We start from the raw sequence: 19682 nt of genomic DNA, 5'->3' as shown, positions 1-19682 counted from the left end.
TTGTCTATGGTGTGTATATTTCGTGGGAGTGTACTACTACACATCTGATTGGATAAACCTCCTGACAGTACATATGTCTAACCCATCAACTAAACAGTCACGTCAACAACATGAAAGAACACCACTGACAGATCTGCTGCAGTCTGCATCAGATGAGAACCCTGCCGAGTGAACGCCCACTCCTACTTCCACTTTGTATCCGACTGCCTCGAAAACAAATCTGCTTCGTGCCGCGGCTCTCTGTACACAAAGCCGGTTGACTGTTATTGCTGTACTCAGACACTCAGTCCACCTGACCATGGAAAAACAAGGTGCTCTGTAATTACGCCAATCTTATGTTCGTTCTCCCTCTCCGCACTTCCTCTCCATCATCTCTCCTCACTTGTGTCTGTGCTGTTATGTTCAGTGATTGGGTGAAGAGAATAAGAGAGAAAGGGAGGATATTAAAAGATAAATAAAAAGGGAATGAGAGGACAGAAACCGAGAACTAGAGTTACAGCATGAGAAGTTGAGTGAGAGATGGAAGGAGGTGAGAGCGAATACCGAGAAAGATGTGTGAGAAAGAGAAGGAGGGCTGTGACTATGTCAACGGCCATGATGGCACGAATTGTCAGACAAAATGTCCACCATGAGCTCCTATCCCTGAGGGCAGATGTAGGGAGCGAGAGTTGTAATTAGAGGTCGACCGATTAATCGGAATGGGCAATTAATTAGGGCTGATTTCAAGTTTTCATAACAATCGGAAATCGGTATTTTGGGGCGCTGATTAAAAAAAAAAGCTTTATATCTTTAATTTACTAGGCAAGTCCGTTAAGAACACATTCTTATTTTCAATGACGGCCTAGGAACGGTGGGTTAACTGCCTTGTTCAGGGGCAGAACGACAGATTTTCACCTTGTCGGCTCGGGGGATCCAATCTTGCAACCTTACAGTTAACTAGTCCAACGCTCTAACCACCTGCCTGCCTCTCATTGCACTCCACGAGGAGCCTGCCTGTTACGCAAATGCAGTTGAAGCCAAGGTAAATTGCTAGCTAGCATTAAACTTATCTTAATCACTAGTTATAACTACACATGGTTGATGATGTTACTAGTTTATCTAGCGTGTCCTGCGTTGCATATAATCGATGCAACGCTGGGGGATGATTTAACAAAAGCGCATTTGCGAGAAAAGCACAATCGTTGGACGATTGTACCTAACCATAAACACCAATGCCTTTCTTAAAATCAATACACAGAAGTATATATTTTTAAACCTGCATATTTAGCTAAAAGAAATCCAGGTTAGCAGGCAATATTAACCAGGTGAAATTGTGTCACTTTTGCGTTCATTGCATTGCCTGGCTCATTGCGAACTAATTTGCCATAATTTTACATAATTATGACATAACATTGAAGGTTGTGCAATGTAACAAGAATATTTAGACTTAGGGATGCCACCCGTTAAGATAAAATACCGAACGGTTCCGTATTTCACTGAAATAATAAACATTTCATTTTCGAAATGATAGTTTCCGGATTCGACCATATTAATGACCAAAGGCTCGTATTTCTGTGTGTTATGTTATAATTAAGTCTATCAAATTAATGATTTGATAGAGCAGACTGACTGAACGATGGTAGGCAGCAGCAGGCTCTTAAGCATTCATTCAAACAGCACTTTTGTGCGTTTGCCAGCAGCTCTTCGCAAGCACAGCACTGTTTATGACTTCAAGCCTATTAGCCTAATGGCTGGTGTAACTGATGTGAAATGGCTAGCTAGTTAGCGGGGTGCGCGCTAATAGCGTTTCAAACGTCACTCGCTCAGACTTGGAGTAGTTATTCCCCTTGCTCTGCAAGGGCCGCAGCTTTTGTGGAGCCTTGGGTAACGCTGCTTCGATTGTGGCTGTTGTCGATGAGTTCCTGGTTCGAGCCCAGGTAGGGGTGAGGAGAGGGACGAAAGCTACACTGTTACACTGGTAATACTATAGTGCCTATAAGAACATCCAACAGTCAAAGGTTAATGAAATACAAATGGTAGAGAGAGAAATAGTCCTATAAATACTATATTAACTACAACCTAAAACCTCTTACCTTGGAATATTGAAGTCTCATGTTAAAAGGAACCACCAACTTTCATATGTTCTCATGTTCTGAGCAAGGAACTCAAACGTTAGCTTTTACTTCTCCAACACTTTGTTTTTGCATTATTTAAAACAAATTGAACACGTTTCATTATTTATTTGAGGCTAAATTGATTTTTATTGATGGATTATATTAAGTTAAAATAAGTGTTCATTCAGTATTGTTGTAATTATTATTACAAATAAATAAATAAATAGGCCGATTAATTGGTATCGGCGTTGAAAAATCATAATCGGTCGACCTCTAGTTGTAATGTGCCTGCTGTATGAAGCGAGAGGCAGGGGGGTTAACAGCAGCTTGGCTTGCTCCGATTTGCAACTAAAAGAACATGATAATTGCTCATGTTGCTGCTGGCCCGATGAGTGACATCTCACCAATCCTGGACCTGGAAGGATTGTCTAATCTTGAGTGGCAGTGTAAGCTTCCAATGACATGAGCATCCAATGACACGACGTAAACGGTTGGAAAACAAGGGCTGAGGCGCTCTGTCAATCCAAAATGCTTTGCTGTCCACCCAGACCCCCAAGAAGACCGATAACTAATAAGCACTCCAACGCCTGAGTGGGTCTGAGTAAACAGACCGGGGCTCATGCAGACAGTCTAATTGGCTATCGGAGCTAAATAAATTGTTAGTTGTAGTGAATGTACATGACAGCACAATCATGCTGGGGGAATACAGTATGCGTCAAGGACGGCTTGTTTTGCAAATCATACAGGGGAGAAAACAATTCACTTAACCTACAAGATACGCGGGTCATAGGTGAAGATTATTTGGTTTGACAGCATTTGAAATTGAACTCCTCATGACAACAGCGAAGGGTAGAATAGTTAAGTCTAAATTAATTAATGTGCATAAAAGCATGTGGACTTGCTTCAAGACAATTAAAAACGGCAGACATTTGAGAAACAGATGCCTGTGCTTAAAAAACACACAATAGCTTTGTCACTTGATCACAGGTGGCAAGCTAACACCTTAATCACAGCGGTGCTCAAAAGTGAGACGTCGCAGTGGTTCTCGGCGGGCGATTTGAACTATTTTAATGCACCAGAATTTTTTACAGGCTTTAGGCTAATGCTAAATGCTAAGCAGATGAATAGTCCTGCTGATACTTTTCATAAACACGTCATTAGCAAAGGCTTGAAAGCATTTACTAGGTTAATCGTATGAGTAACGCAGCAGCTATGTCATCAAGGAAAGGTATGCAGCAGTGGCGCTGAGTTGGACCACTTGAGCATGGGTTACAAAATCTTACGGAGCGATTTTCTCCATGGAAGTGGACCCTAGGGATCTATCACGCTTACCTGATTGTAAAGGTTGTAAGAAGTCATTATTAACCCCTTTAAAAGGCATTAGGTCAGTCTCTAAACCTTCTCATAAAAGATCGGTAATGTTTTCATCCCATCATGTCCTCTTGAGTAACAAACAGATCAAACCACAAGCAAATCATGAGAGGTTTACATCCTAATCTCATGGAATCCCCAAGAAATGGTCAAACAATTAGCTAGGCACCAGCCTGTCTGTTCATTTGACATGTCAATAAAACGAGTCACTGAAAATAGTGAAAGACTTTTCCAATTATTCCCTCCATTAGCCGGTATGATTATATAAAGCATAAGCCTACTACAGAAGTGACTCTAGAAATCAGAATTGTTACATTAATACATTCATTTAAGATGGAAATCCATCAAACAAAGACTGATTTGAATGGTTTCTGGGGTATTTCTATCTACATATGCACCACCACCATGAAAATCCAGTCCCTGTCGGTTTCTTTCACACTACCCCATTCAGCCATCACGTCTTAAGCAAACAGCACAGTATCTCTTACTCCCCTTGACAACAGCCACAAAAGAAAGAAGTCAGTCGGCTGCCTCGCAGCTAATTGCCCTTTGCCTAGCTCCTCCCTCTTCATAACAGATCAAAGTTAATAATCCTCTGCTAATCCACTGTGGTGTGCCTGCCCACGCTGCTGTTATGCTCATTATGGCCGCCTTGAATTGGCCGGACTGGATATGCCATTCGTTGTCTCCTCCTCCTCGCCCGGCCCTCGTCCGTTCTAAAGAAAAGGGACCTTGCGACGGTCTCTCAAAACGCCAAGGTCTCCTCCAGCCACACTGGCTCCATTTCACAGCAAAACACCAATTTCACGGCTGGGCGGCCACTGGATAATTAGATGAGCCTTGGGTGGACATGGTGACGCTCGCCTCAGCTCTGTGAGAAGAAAACAAGACAATGTTCTCTAAAGAGAGGCTAGGGAGAGGGCTACTGAGCTCAACACAGGGCTGGCTTTGTTTGGGTCTCACTTGTCGCTTTATTGCATTAAATGAGTATGGGATGCGTGGCAATTCTTGGTGGAAGTTAGTCTTTCTGGTTGTTGCTCCATGCAGTTTTGTGTGTTATTGGAGTCGTTTGATATCCGTGAGCAGTGAGATGTGGAGATGTTTTGATCAGTCACTTGTTGCTTCCTACCCATCAATTAGCAACGTGACTGGATTATGTTGTTCCCAAAACAATGTCACCAATCAGGACAATGAATTCTAGCTTGTGGCTATAGGAACATTGAAAGGAGAGCTTTGTTAAGTACCTGCCTTGCTGCTGTTTTGAAATACCAGGTACACGTAAATGACATAGTCCATCTCTCACAAATGTACACATGCTAAGTGTATGGCTGGATATACAACTGACCCATCATATTTGACAGCTCCAATTTGTATCTTCAATTTTCCAATAGACATTGAAGTCTCTGTAGATAATGTAACGTTTTATGAATTTAAGGTAAAGTGTATTTAGGCTTAAATGCAAAAAATAGTGCATTATTTTTCACGAGGAATATAAAACTGCAACACGTGGAATTACCATTGCCTACCTTACCTCTGCCAACAGTTCTATCTGGGGAACTATTACCATTGCCTACCTTACCTCTGCAAACAGTTCTATCTGGGGAACTATTACCATTGCCTACCTTACCTCTGCCAACAGTTCTATCTGGGGAACTATTACCATTGCCTACCTTACCTCTGCCAACAGTTCTATCTGGGGAACTATTACCATTGCCTACCTTACCTCTGCCAACAGTTCTATCTGGGGAACTTTTACAATTTCTTGGTCGTAGTGTAGAGAAAGAGTAGTTTGGACCTGAGAGAGGATGTACATTTATAGAAGTTGAACAGTTTCATTCAGACCATATAATGTGACCATACCCTGCTGTTGCGTCCCTATAAAAAATGTAAAACGTGGTTTTGTAGAGTTGATAGTTTCATGAACAGTTAAGCTACTCACAACGGACCAACTTCAACCAGATATTCAGTTTCACAGTCACGAACACTGTCCCTATGCTCAGACAAAACTGGCATTGTCTGCCCCACACTTTTTCTGTGGCATAACATGACATCTAAACAATAGCACATGACACGCACATTACATAAAAAAAAAAAAAATCTGGGATGTAGGCTGTGGGGACTTACCATGAGTAGGAGACAAAGGCCTCACAGTGAGACGGGTGGGGTAGCAACGGGCTCAAGCCTAAGCCCTCCTCCCATCTCCCAACTGATGCACTCTGGTGTATCTGCAAAAGAGAAAACATCAGTAAGTATTTCATAGTGTCAACAGTCACCAACCTTTGCATAACCCACTAACTGAATAACACAGTCTCATTTTCAATTAAGGTTTATATTCTCAGACTGCATGGCAGACAACATAGGAGTTTGGGATTTTTAATTACGACATTAGCTTCATATGAATATGGGGCACAGTAACACATGGTGAAGTCAGCATGAGGACACACCACAGACTCCTGCATTACTTGCTGTTTGGGGTTTTAGGCTCGGTTTCTGTATAGAACTTTGAGACATCTGCTGATGTAAAAAGGGCTTTATAATACATTTGATTGATTGACTCCTCCCCTGGGAGAAGAGAGGGAGAGATTCTGCCAAGGCCGAGCCATGAAAAACATCACAAAGAAAATAAAAACTCAGATCTGTCAGAATAATTTTTCAACAATCTGGCCCCGTTCCTGGACATCCTTTGTTCTTTTACCCTTTCTCCTCCCTCTATTTTGGTGTTCATGTCTTTTTTTTCCTCGAAGGAGCACCTTGGCCCCTTACATGCTGACATCACCGCTCGCGTTGCAAAATAAATGTAGACATGCATGTTATTCAATTACTGCACCCACACTACTTGCACGCGCCAACAAGCGTCTGCATTGCGAAGAGCTAAAGTAGAAGTCCGTTCTATTTGTGACGCTGATTGCGCTGCAAGTCCTGCCTCTCCCATCTCCACATTGGTTAAAATAACCATATACCCACGTGCCATCTCCTCATTGCATATACCCACGTGGGTGACTGAAAGACGAATGGAGGTCGGTGGTGGTAATACACCTTTAATGAAAGTTAATTGCCAATCGCCATATACAGTTGAAGTCGGAAGATTACATACACTTAGGTTGGAGTCATTAAAACTCGTTTTTTCAACCACTCCACAAATTTCTTGTTAACAAACTATAGTTTTGGCAAGTCGATTAGGACATTTACTTTGTGCGTGACACAAGTAATTTTTCCAACAATTGTTTGCAGACAGATTATTTCACTGTATCACAATTGCAGTGATACAGAAGTTTACATACACTAAGTTGACTGTGCCTTTAAACAGCTTGGAAAATTCCAGAAAATTATGTCATTGCTTTAGAAGCTTCTGATAGGCTAATTGACATTTGTGTCAAATGGAGGTGTACCTGTGGATGCATTTCAAGGCCTACCTTCAAACTCAGTGCCTCTTTGCTTAACATTATGGGAAAATCAAAAGAAATCAGCCCAAAATTGTAGACCTCCACAAGCCTGGTTCATCCTTGGGAGCAATTTCCAAACGCCTGAGGGTACCACGTTCATCTGTACAAACAATAGTACGCAAGTATAAAGAACATGGGACCACGCAGCCGTCATACCACTCAGGAAGGAGATGCGTTCTGTCTCCTAGAGATGAATGTATTTTGGTATGAAAAGTGCAAATCAATCCCAGAACAGCAGCAAAGGACCTTGTGAAGATGCTGGTGGAAACAGGTACAAACCTGAAAGGCCGCGTTTGGTGTGGGGTGACAAAATCAACTTGCGCTCGATGGCGCGGGGCCGGTTTGGGTACGGTGTTACAGCGCATGGAAAGTTTCCAAATGTTCCGCCCAAGAGGAGACATGCATAAGGGGTCTTACCTCAGGTTTCTAAAAGTGAACTCACGGGCAACGCTAGGCTCTTTTGTGCATGCAACACACAAGCCCGTTACGTTATTGCGGTGTATGATACAGACACAACTGAGCTATAGCCAAAACACCAGAGATGACAGATGAGAAACGGAGGAGCAGCCCGGTAGACTGGAGCGAGTCAAGGGATTTTAAGTAAGCGACACCCGAACCTGCTCAACTGCAAGAAAGTTGCACATCCTCTATGATGTCATGATTTCCCCCAAGGCATCAAAGGTCCCCATCTCTTGCAGCACTGGCTTTTATGATAACAAAAGAAAGGCTGCGTTACATATGTAGGTATATTCCCCTCGATCATACATGTGGAAGACTAACACAATGCTCAGACTCAAGAGGCTTGCACAAACCGTACTGGCTGACATCTCATGTGGAATTGATGTGGTATTTTCACATTCAGGTACTAGTCGAATTCAAACAATGTTTAGCAGTATTCTTGGCTATTAAACTGGCCAGGAAAGGCAGAGAGCAGAAGGGAGTGAGAAGAGTGTTATTATTTATGCTTTATAGCTGTTGACAGTGCAGAGTGATCCAATACTAGTCAAAGTGAAGCGATATTTCCCCCAAGAAATAAGTTACATATAAGGAGACGCACAAACACACATGCACAGGCGAACACAGAGGGATATAATTCAATACCCTGAATCCACTAGGGGAATGGGGTGATTTTCCAGTTAGGTTATTTGTCTTTGGCTGAGGGAGTAAGCTTAGAGCCCCTCCACTCAGAGAAAGCATACACACTGGGCTAGGGGAATTTAAAATCACCCACAAGTTCAGTCATCCAAACCAGAGAATGAAAGTAAGAGGGTGCATCTCAATAGTCTAAAGTAGCTCTCTGACTGAATTTAAAAAGCAGGAAAGATTAAAGAATTTAGCCTAAAAGCTACTGGAAATTTTCTTTCACCTCCACACATCAGCGCAGACAAAGGAAAGGAAGGTGCTTGGCCAATTGAGTTGAAATCTGGACAACGTACAATAGGTTGGCAGCAAAACTTCAAGTAGCCTACACCATCATCCACCCACCACCAGACAATAGCAGAAGCTCTGAGGACAGAGTTAGCCATATTACAGTGAATGCTTCAACCAATACTCACTCTGACAAAGCATACGGATTCTTACTCAAGACACAAAATGGCCGATGTGTTGGTGGGTTGCGATCTGCGGGTCCCTATTCAGCTGAATGAGAGGGCAACTGAATTGCTGGGGAAGGATTGAGTGGTGATAGAGAGATCATTCACTTTGTCTGAGAGGGCAGCCCTTGACTCCTACATGCTCTGGCGGGTGTTGGCCCCGGGCGGGGAAGAGAGAATATGGGATCTGTCACATATGCAAATCCTGGCTACGAGTCGCTGGGCGCTCTGAACAAAACAGACATTATGTGAAGAGTTTATAGGAAAGAGAGAGAGGGAGATTCGGGTGGTGAGAGCAAGGATGAGTGAAGTGGAGATAAAGTTTTAAAAAACAAGGGGAAGGTATAAAATAGGCTGCACATGAAGATGAAAGACCCAGATGAAGGGGCAGACACACGCACACACACAAACACTATGCTCAAAGAAACCACAGAACTAGACAAGCCACACAGAGCACAATGGACAAATAGTCAAAAGGAGAAAAAAAAATCTCCACCCACCCACAGACAGATACTCAATCCACACATACTGTACAATTCACACACCATCAGGAATCCAAAACATGTTGTGAGACTGAGCACACCCTGGGATTTGAGCAGGGAGCACAGCCGCAGGGTCACGCTGCCATTACGACAGGATTGGAAAGAGGGTTTGGAGTTGGTGAGCACAGCACTGGGATTGCCACACTGGAGAAGCTCTGAGGTGTTTGTTTGTCCTGTGTTTAACAGAGCCCGTCTCGACCACAGGGCACCAAAGACCTCCAGTCAGTCAAGCGTGGCAACTCCAGTCACAGTCTCTTCTAGAGGTCGACCGATTATGATTTTTCAACGCCGATACCGATTAAATCGGCCGATTGAGAAAGAAAAAAACTGTATTTGTAATAATGACAATTACAACAATACTGAATTAACGCTTATTTTAACTTAATATAATACATCAATAAAATCAATTTAGCCTCAAGTAAATAATGAAACATGTTCAATTTGGTTTAAATAATGCAAAAACAGTGTTGGAGAAGAACGTAAAAGTGCAATATGTGCTATGTAAGAAAGCTAACGTTTCAGTTCCTTGCTCAGAACATATGAAAGCGGGTGGTTCCTTTTAACCTGAATCTTCAATATTCCCAGGTAAGAAGTTTTAGGTTGTAGTTATTATAGGACTATTTCCCTCAATACCATTTGTATTTCATTAACCTTTAACTATTGGATGTTCTTATTGGCACTTTAATATTGCCAGTGTAACAGTATAGCTTCCGTCCCTCTCCTCGCTCCTCCCTAAGTATAATAAGATAAATTTAATGCTTGCTAGCAACTTACCTTGGCTTACTGCATTTGCCTAACAGGCAGTCTCCTTGTGGAGTGCAACGAGAGAGGCAGGTCGTTATTGCGTTGAACTAGTTAACTGTAAGGTTGCAAGATTGGATCCCCCGAGCTGACAAGGTGAAAATCTGTCTTTCTGCCCCTGAACGAGGCAGTTAACCCAACATTCCTAGGCAGTCATTGAAAATAAGAATGTGTTCTTAACTGATTTGCCTAGTTAAATAAAGATTAAATAAAAGGGGTAAAAAAAAATTAAATAAATATAATTTAAGAAAATATGTAAAAATAAATGTTTTAAAAAATTATATAAATAAATATATATATATATATATATATATATATATATATATATATATATATATATATATATATATATATATATATAGGCAAATCGGCACTCAAAAATAACGATTTCCGATTGTTATGAAAACTTGAAATCGGCCCTAATTAATCGGCCATTCCGAATAATCGGTCGACCTCTAGTCTCTTCACAATGGAATCAAGTAGCTCTTACAAAAGCAGCGTCAACTCGTGCTAAATATCAAATGTAGGCCTTCTAGCTAATTAAAATCACGAGATGGGACATGGTTATGGAAGGCTATCCAGTTTGAGTTGTCATCAGCAGTCCTGAGGTAAAGGAGACTACAGGCTGTTCTAGGGCTGCCACACCCAAACCTCTTTCTGCGTGGGCACCATACTCCTACACAGAGTGATGAAAATAATTTCTAAGCTCCAGACGTTTGGGTGGCAGTGTGTATATTGCACTTATGGTATGAAAGCCTCGATTGTTGCTTCCTCAGAGTAGAGCTGGCTGAAGTGAATTGTATAATGGTATGCAGAGAGAAGAATAATGTGGTACGGCAAACCAAACCACACAGCCAACAGTGAATAGATGCTCATTCAGATCCTCATTCTTACTGGGGACATTTACTGAAGAATGGAGACGTTAGAGGCAAAGAGTCAATTGTTCCCAGTATCTGGTCTGGTCCCCAGATGTAGCATTATGTGGCTCTCCAGAAGATGAACAATGGTTAACCTACATTTGGATCATTTTTTTTACGCTGCAAAAACCTTATCGGTCCATTTGCGTTTTGATACAAAAAACAGCTCAGTAATGAGATGTTACCAGGATTAGATATATTTGTGTTAAAAACATTTTGAAGGTGCTGAAAAAGCCAACACCCTGTAGAGACAGTAGATAGTTTCAGTAGAGCACAATGACTTGGCACTTTGCCAGCTTAAGTTTCCCAAGTGCTCCACTAATTTTAGCACAGCTCGAGTGCTAGATGGATGATCCCAACTCCATGGTGACTCCAAGGCTCAGTGAAGTGTGTGTGTGTGTGTGGGGGGATGAGAGAGGGAGGTGGAGATGGAGGGTGGGTGGGTGTCATTCCGTAAGTCTGGATAACTCTGGTCTAGACACGCATACTAAAGCTCAGGATCGGAGGAAGGGAAGGGGGAGGGGGCTCTCAGGCAAACCATCTGTCTTCAAGCTGATCAAAATCTTGATTACAAGATGATGTGGAGTGGGATTCGGATAGCCTGCATCTTTAGGATATTCATCCTAAACACTACTGAATAACCCACAACGCATGGGTCATAGGATGCATTCAACAGATACATCCTGTGTACCATTCAGGTTTGTGATAAGAGGATAGTATGCTCTGTAGCGTACACCAAAAACTTGCATCCTTTCTCCAGGAAGTGCACTTCAGATTTTAATGGCCCTCGATGTGTCCTGGTTGACCACTTCGATATTTATAGATTTTAGTCTTTTCAATAAATCACAAAATGGTCATGCATCTCCTTAACAGGGGACTTGCCCCAATGACTGCCCCCCTACTTGCTACCCATAGCATATATATTTAGGCCACTCTTTGTTTGCGTAAAGGGCACTGGGCAATAGAAGGTCAGAGGACAAGCGCGACATGGATAAAAATATATGGGGAAGAAGAATTGAGGGGAGTACAAAACCCCCTCCTTGCTGTCACCATGGCCACATTAGGCCAGTAAGTGTTTGCAGTCACTTCAGCCAAGTATAATTTCTGTGCAACTTAAAAACAAAACTAAATATTTGTGGTGGACAGAGAGAGACACTAAGCTTTAATATCTCTGGCGAGATGAGCAATCAGAATGTTCTGGTTCCTCATTCTAGTTTTCATGTTCTGACTGCAGGATTTTCTTTTCAAAAGGGTTTAATTTATTGCTTGCCTATCAGACCGGAGGTGACAGCCAGACAAGAAAACAAATAAGAGAAGACTCATTCCACACAGAATGAAACTCAATGAAGCAGATTCTCTTCCTCCTCAGAGCACCGCTGCTATTCAGTACCCAGTGCCCCCTCGGCAGACTGAATTTGTCATTCCTTAGTATGAAATAACATTGGTCCCCCCACTCCTACCCCCTCATGTTCCCCCTGACACCCCTCCAACTTCATCTCTCATTCCCTTAAAAGCAGCCTGATCTGCTCCTATTTCCTGTTGGCCTGCTGTGCCCCTGCCAGGGGGGCTTAGCAGGGTTAACACCCCAGGCAGAGGGGCAAGGGGTCTGTGGCGAGGGAAGGGCTTGGCGAGAAGCCAGCCCGGTTCTTTCTGTGGTCAGTGACAGGTCAGTAAAAAGACCCTGTCAGGGCTGATGCACGAGGACAGGCAGAAAAGGGAAGGAGAGGTGACAGGTAGACACCCAGTCCTCCATCCTCTTAGCATTCTGCCAGGACCCAACACAGAGCCAAGGGTTACGCCTGTCAGATGTGTCAGTCAGGACCGACCTTCCTGCGGTCGCTCCACCACATTTAAGATCAGTCTTTCCCAGCAGGGGGTTCTTGTTCCTGGGCTTAGACCCACATTTTAGCCATGTCTCCCTTCTCCCAGATCCTTGTCTCTGGTGGCACAGTGTGATCTGTGCATTATATCCATCTGTGCTTTGGTTTCATAAATAGGTAATCAAGGAAGAGCTCCTCTCGGAGTCCAATAATAACTACTTAATTTTGCATAAAGTTATGTATCATATTCTCAAAATGTTTTGTGTTTGGAAAGAACATTACTTAGCTTGCTATTAAAACCATTTTAGTGTTACCACATTTAACTACACTGAGGTTGTAAAGCTAGATGTAGTTTCAAACCCCTAGAGAAAGGCTGTCAGTATAAGAGTTACCACAGCTCAGTCCTGCAAATTTAACCCCCCCAAAAAACACTACATAAAAAAAATTGAAAAACTAGTAAGCATCTTTCTCTCACACCTAGCAATAGCAAAATGAAAGTAGCAAACTGAATTACTGTTAACACAGAAAATACCAACCGTGTGCTTGGAGGTACCCATCAGGGCAACAATGATTCTCTCTAGCTCCGATAGCATATGGCACCTGTCATCCTAAACAAATCATTTCAGGAGTTGCGGAACAACACATTGTTTGCTCCGAACTAATATAGAGCCATTATTTAGATAACAGTGAATTGCCTCGTGCATACAAGGCCGATGCCTAAGCAGAGACCTGGACCTTAATCTGTGGGGTCCTGAGTAATGCATCTGATATCTCTATAAATCCAGTCTCAAATTTGCTGTGAGATGTTCAGACCAAAAACGTCCCATGACATTGACGGCATATCCAAACAACACTCAACATATATTCCTGGTCTATCCTGAGGACTTGGGTCATTCCTTGAGTGATCCTCAAGACCAACAGTCCAAGGATGTCAAGTAGACAATAGGACCCTAGAAATGATGAATAGCATGAGACTACTTTGTGGGTCAGGAAGTCAGGATGTGCCAGAGAAGGACCAGAGTATGATGATATAAGAGCCTTCTCTGGGCTGGAGGAGCTCTACTGGTGCCTCGTTTTAAAATTAGCCATCCCCCATCCTTTACCATCCCTTCCAAAAATCCATCTCATTAAGTAAATTACACATCGGCGTGCCACCAGAGCGGAAAATTGCAATTTCACAGTCAGTCCCTTGGGACTGTGAGGAGTAGCACTCTGTCTGGCGAGACTAAAGTCTCAGTGTGAGCAGTCAAAGGTGAGGAAAGCCATAGGTGCTGTGTTTAAGACGTCTGAGGAAGCGTGTAGAACGTTGACATGTCTTTGCTCTGAATAGCCTGAGGGGATAATAAGTCGGTGTTGGATGGTGGAAGAACACGCCAGGACTGTAGTCAGACGTTGCCACAGGAAGTGTGAGAGGATGGGGATTCACACCTGATGGTCTCTGTCTGACAACTGGGTCAGGGAGAAGACTGGCTGCATAAGAAAGGGGAGGCTGCCAAGAAATCTACTGGCCATATAAAGGGAAAAGGAGATACCTAGTCAGTTGTACAACTCAATGTATCTTCCGCAATTAACCCAACCCCTCTGAATCAGAGTGGTGGGGGGCTGCCTTAATCTCATCCACGTCTTCGGTGCCCGGGGAACAGTGAGATAACTGCCTTGCTCAGGGGCAGAAAGACAGATTTTTACCTTGTCAGCTCCGGGATTCGATCCAGCAACCTTTCGGTTACTGGCCCAACTCTAACCACTAGGCTTAAAGTCACTCAAGCTAAGCCCAAACAAATGAATGATATCCCTCTGGGAGGTGGGAGGTGTTAATTTCCTGACATGCAAAGCCCTTAGAGGGAAAAAGTGGATTCTACTGATGATCTCAAATGTCATTTTCCCCCCCCATGAGGAACAATCTCTCAGTTACTCTAAACTGGAGAGTCATGATATCACTCTATTCTGTGATGTCCTTCTAAACTGAAACTTGAGTGAATGAAATGAGTCATTACATTTCTCTGATTTCCTCAAGGTTGAAGTCATCCAGGTTATTAAAACAGCCTATTGTAATGGTTTTGGGTATCAGTAAACTATGATAGCCTATATGAAAATAATTACATCTTCAACTGTTATGCCACTAGCGAAGGTAATCAATACAGTAACATATCGGATATTATTTTTGATCTTTTGTATCGTTTTGAGAATATCACAATATTATTTTTGCGCTAGTTGGCTGTACCTGCACCAAAACTCCAGTATTTTTCCTTCATAGCTTGTTCTCCATCTTCTTTTTACAATAGGGCGCCATTTTAGTTACAGCACTTTTATTTCCATGATTGAGCAAAAAATATTTTTACACGGCTCTTGTCCGTCGGCAGCAGACAAGGTGAACAATGTCTGGAACATCGAATCACAATAAAATCACAGTACCAAATCGCAATACATATAGAATTGTGAGAATCGCAGTACATATCATGCATCCAAGTATGAGAGATAATATCCTACTGTAAGGTCCATGGCAATTCCCAGCCCTATTCGCCACCATTCCAAATGTGAGTATTTCAGTGGCTCTTCTGTGGAAGAGGATAAGTAACCTCCTCCAGAGTGTGATCTCCTGGTCTCAAGAACATAATGTGGTTCTTCAAAAGATTCCTTTTCTATTTCAGACCTGTGCATGCTTCCATTCTGCACACACAGGGACATGCCGCGAGAACGGCAGTACAAGGTGGATGACCTTACACACAGGGATGGGTTATTATTGCAGTAATCCAATGCATGGCTCTATAGAGAGTTGTAGCACTGTGAGCCAAGATAGCAGCACACATGTTGGGAAGCTGTGGCCGTGACTGGGTGTGTGTGTGTGTGTGTGTGTGACTGGGTGTGTGTGTGTGTGTGTGTGTGTGTTAGGGATGTGTCAAATGAAAAATGTGCATCCATTTCAGATGGTTGGCATTGTACCTGTACTATCATTACTGTACCTCAATTCCACCACAAAGTTTACATTTCCTTCTCATTTAACTTCTCAAAGTATTGCCATATAGGACTTCGCTGCTGTCGCTTGCCCTTCGCCACCATTTTTTCCAACTGTTAACAACGAATGGTGGAGAGTTTACTCCTTGCACGTCGACTCCAAGTGTCGACTCCCCATTTCGGAGTGTCAAGATTAGATTCCACTTGGAATCGACTCTTAAATTCCATATTTTTGGAAAGGAGGAGACTGTGTTCTCGGAAGTACAGCAACTAATCAAAACACTTGCATCTTTCATAGCGAGCTAGCAAGGGACGAGAGAGAGAGGTACAGTATAGGCAGGTCGGCCACCAGGCAGACAGGCCTAGTGCATGGTTCTGACTATCTAGTGGCAAAAAAATAAAAATTGGCTGAAAAAAACGTGGTGCGCACATGTCTTGGTAATCTGTTTTACATGCCTCCCAAATTCACCAAAGTAGCCTAAGGTTCCTCATCCTCTCTGGTTTTTACACAACTTTCCCCAGCCCTTTATAGCCTATGATCTAGTTAGGCTATAACAAGGAAAATAAAGTTGTGATAACTGCACCATGATTGTAATTTTGTGGGGGGATCCTGATTTCGTTGAATCGTTTTGACGTTTAAACGTTCACACCCCTAATGTGAGGCCTAACCCACTGAACAAGATAAAGAGGTGCATGAATTTGTTTCTTTCATTTGCATGACAATTTGTTTGCCACCATCCCCAGAAGGCATTGTTCATGCTAAAACATACAAACAAACCAAAAATAATGGTGGAAAGATATTCATGGCTTTTTCATTTTCCCTTTGATTGCGCAAGCATTTTACTTTTTTTAATAGACAAGAGAAATAGAATCTACTCTTTTAGGTAAAATAACCATTAAAACCATGAAACACTCACTGTAATTTTTCTCACTGTAAAGGTGAGGATAATAGAGGGAAAGGGAAATGGATGACATCTTCAGAAACATTGACCTCTGTTAACTCTGTGGTAGACAGACACATAGTGAGCTTCAGTGATGGTTAAAAATGAGATTGAGCTGGAGCTGAGCTCCAATGTTGCTAAGAGATTTTACTAGGCCTAATTCATCTCCTGGAAACAGTCCCTTATCCATTTCCTTTGCCCCTAAAGCATGGGGATATGGTTGGCATGTCTTCCCTAGGTCCATCTTCCTAATGAAACCCACAGTAACCTCAGGGGGACATCTGCTGAGCGGGCCTCACCAGTGCTCTCCTGGAGATGGCACTAGATTGGAGTGGGAAAGTTGGAGCCATTCCTCTAAAAGTCCATTAAGAACTCATTAGCCCATACATTAGCAGACATCGGCCCTGAGGCCCCCTCTCTCTGTACACGTTCTCTGTGTATAAAAAAACTAACCAGATAAAAAAGGGACCATATGCTTGATCAGGTAAAATAATAACCCAATGTTCATCTCCCAGGACAAACTGCTAGCAACAGCCATCTAGCTAAATGTCCATGAATGTTTTATGCATTTCAACCTGTCCCGAAATTAATATACGGTATATTCAGAAAGTATTCAGACCCCTTCACTTTTTCCAAAATGTCTTACGTTACAGCCCTATTCTAAAATGAAAAAAAAAAAATAAATTGTACTTCAACCTAGACACAATACCCCATAATAACGAAGCGAAAACAGGTTTTTAGACTTTTTTTTTATACAGAAATTAAAAACACAGAAACACCTTATTTACATAACTATTCAGACCCTTTGTTATGAGACACAAAATTGAGATCAGGTACATCCGGTTTCTATTGATCATCATTGAGATGTTTCTACAACTTGCTTGGAGTCCACCTGTGGTAAATTCAATTGATTGGACAAGATTTGACTTAGAATACGTGGATACCTAGGTGTCTGGTTAGACTGTAAACTCTCCTTCCAGACCCACATCAAACATCTCCAATCCAAAGTTAAATCTAGAATTGGCTTCCTATTTCGCAACAAAGCATCCTTCACTCATGCTGCCAAACATACCCTTGTAAAACTGACCATCCTACCAATTCTCGACTTCGGCGATGTCATTTACAAAATAGCCTCCAATACCCTACTCAACAAATTGGATGCAGTCTATCACAGTGCCATCCGTTTTGTCACCAAAGCCCCATATACTACCCACCATTGCGACCTGTACGCTCTCGTTGGCTGGCCCTCGCTTCATACTCGTCGCCAAACCCACTGGCTCCATGTCATCTACAAGACCCTGCTAGGTAAAGTCCCCCCTTACCTCCGCTCGCTGGTCACCATAGCATCACCCACCTGTAGCACACGCTCCCGCAAGTATATCTCTCTGGTCACCCCCAAAACCAATTCTTTCTTTGGCCGCCTCTCCTTCCAGTTCTCTGCTGCCAATGACTGGAACGAACTACAAAAATCTCTGAAACTGGAAACACTTATCTCGCTCACAAGCTTTAAGCACCAGCTGTCAGAGCAGCTCACAGATTACTGCACCTGTACATAGCCCACCTATAATTTAGCCCAAACAACCTCTTTCCCTACTGTATTTTATTTATTTTGCTCCTTTGCACCCCTTTATTTTTATTTCTACTTTGTATATTCTTCCACTGCGAATCTACCATTTCAGTGTTTTACTTGCTATATTGTATTTACTTTGCCACAATGGCCTTTTTTTGCCTTTACCTCCCTTATCTCACCTCATTTGCTCACATCGTATATAGACTTGTTTCTACTGTATGTTTGTTTTACTCCATGTGTAACTCTGTGTCGTTGTATGTGTCGAACTGCTTTGCTTTATCTTGGCCAGGTCGCAATTGTAAATGAGAACTTGTTCTCAACTTGCCAACCTGGTTAAATAAAGGTGAAATAAAAATTTGGAAAGGCACACACCTGTCTATATAAAGGTCCCACAGTTGACAGTGCATGTCAGAGCAAAAACCAAACCATGAGTTCAAAGGAATTACCTGTAGAGCTCTGAGACAGGATTGTGTTGAGGCACAGATCTGGGGAAGGGTACTAATACATTTCTGCAGCATTGAAGATCCAAGAACACAGTAGCCTCTATCATTCTTAAAATGGAAGAAGTTTGGGACCACCAAGACTCTTCCTAGAGCTGGCTGCCCAGCCAAACTGAGAAATCGGTGAAGGGCCTTGGTCAGGGAGGTGACCAAGAACCTGATGGTTACTTTGACAGAGCTCCAGAGTTCCTCTGTGGAGATGGGAGAACCTTCCAGAAGGAAAACCATCTCTGCAGCACTCCACCAATCAGGCCTTTATGGTAGTGGCCAGACGAAAGCCACTCCTCAGTAAAAGGCACATGACAGCCTGCTTGGAGTTTACCAAAAGGCACCTAAAGACTCTCAGACTAGTGTGGAATTGAAAATACATTTTTGGATGATACTGATAACCGATTTTTATTTTATTTTTAATTGCGGCCTTTTAAGCATTCTAGTACAGTTAAACAGTTAACACACACACACGGACACAGCAGTCTAAATCAAATCAAATCAAATCAAATCAAAGTCTAAGGCACTGCATCTCAGTGCAAGAGGCATCACTACAGTCCCTGGTTCGAATCCAGGCTGTATAACATCCGGCCGTTATTGGGAGTCCCATAGGGTGGTGCACAATTGGCCCAGCGTCGTCCAGGTTTGGCCGGGGTAGGTCGTCATTGTAAATAAGAATTAGTTCTTAACTGACTTGCCTAGTTAAATAAAGGTTCAATAAAAATTGTGTAGTTGGTTCTGGTATTTGAACCCGTGTATCATGATCACATCTAGTGGATAGAAAAGAGAAAAAAACACACACACGGTGTAACCAAGGTGTAAGACTCTCTCCTGATTTAATGACCCTGACCTTAGAGGGAGAAGCCTTTTGGGGTAGCCTACTGTACCAGCCAGGAAGATCTCAATCAAAGAAGATCACCTGGCAGAGTTTTGCTCTAATTGCTGCTGCCGAGTGAGCCATCAAGATCAAAGAACAAGAAGAGCTAGGTTGCAGTGCATTTACCTATTTTCTTGCAATGGTCTGAAGTTTGTTTTAGGAAGTGGAAAAGCAGATAAGAGTTCATATTAGTGTGGCAAGAATAACATGAATGACGCAACTTAGTTTGAATCATTTGTGAAACATCCTTTTGATTGCATGGCTGCACTAAAGTA

The 19682-nt window shown here is 42.6% G+C and overlaps 1 protein-coding gene across 1 annotated transcript in view; it reads right to left on the bottom strand.

Annotated features, from left to right (window-relative positions):
* The window catches only part of tanc2a (tetratricopeptide repeat, ankyrin repeat and coiled-coil containing 2a), a 141571-nt gene that overhangs the window by 100300 nt on the left and 21589 nt on the right, over positions 1-19682 (bottom strand). The window contains 1 exon segment of the mRNA XM_042327509.1: positions 5589-5689. The gene's annotated coding sequence lies outside the window, so the exon portion shown is untranslated.

This window comes from Oncorhynchus tshawytscha, linkage group LG09 (assembly GCF_018296145.1).
Source record: "Oncorhynchus tshawytscha isolate Ot180627B linkage group LG09, Otsh_v2.0, whole genome shotgun sequence".
NCBI lineage: Eukaryota > Metazoa > Chordata > Actinopteri > Salmoniformes > Salmonidae > Oncorhynchus > Oncorhynchus tshawytscha.
This window is presented reverse-complemented; position numbering and strand designations above follow the sequence as displayed.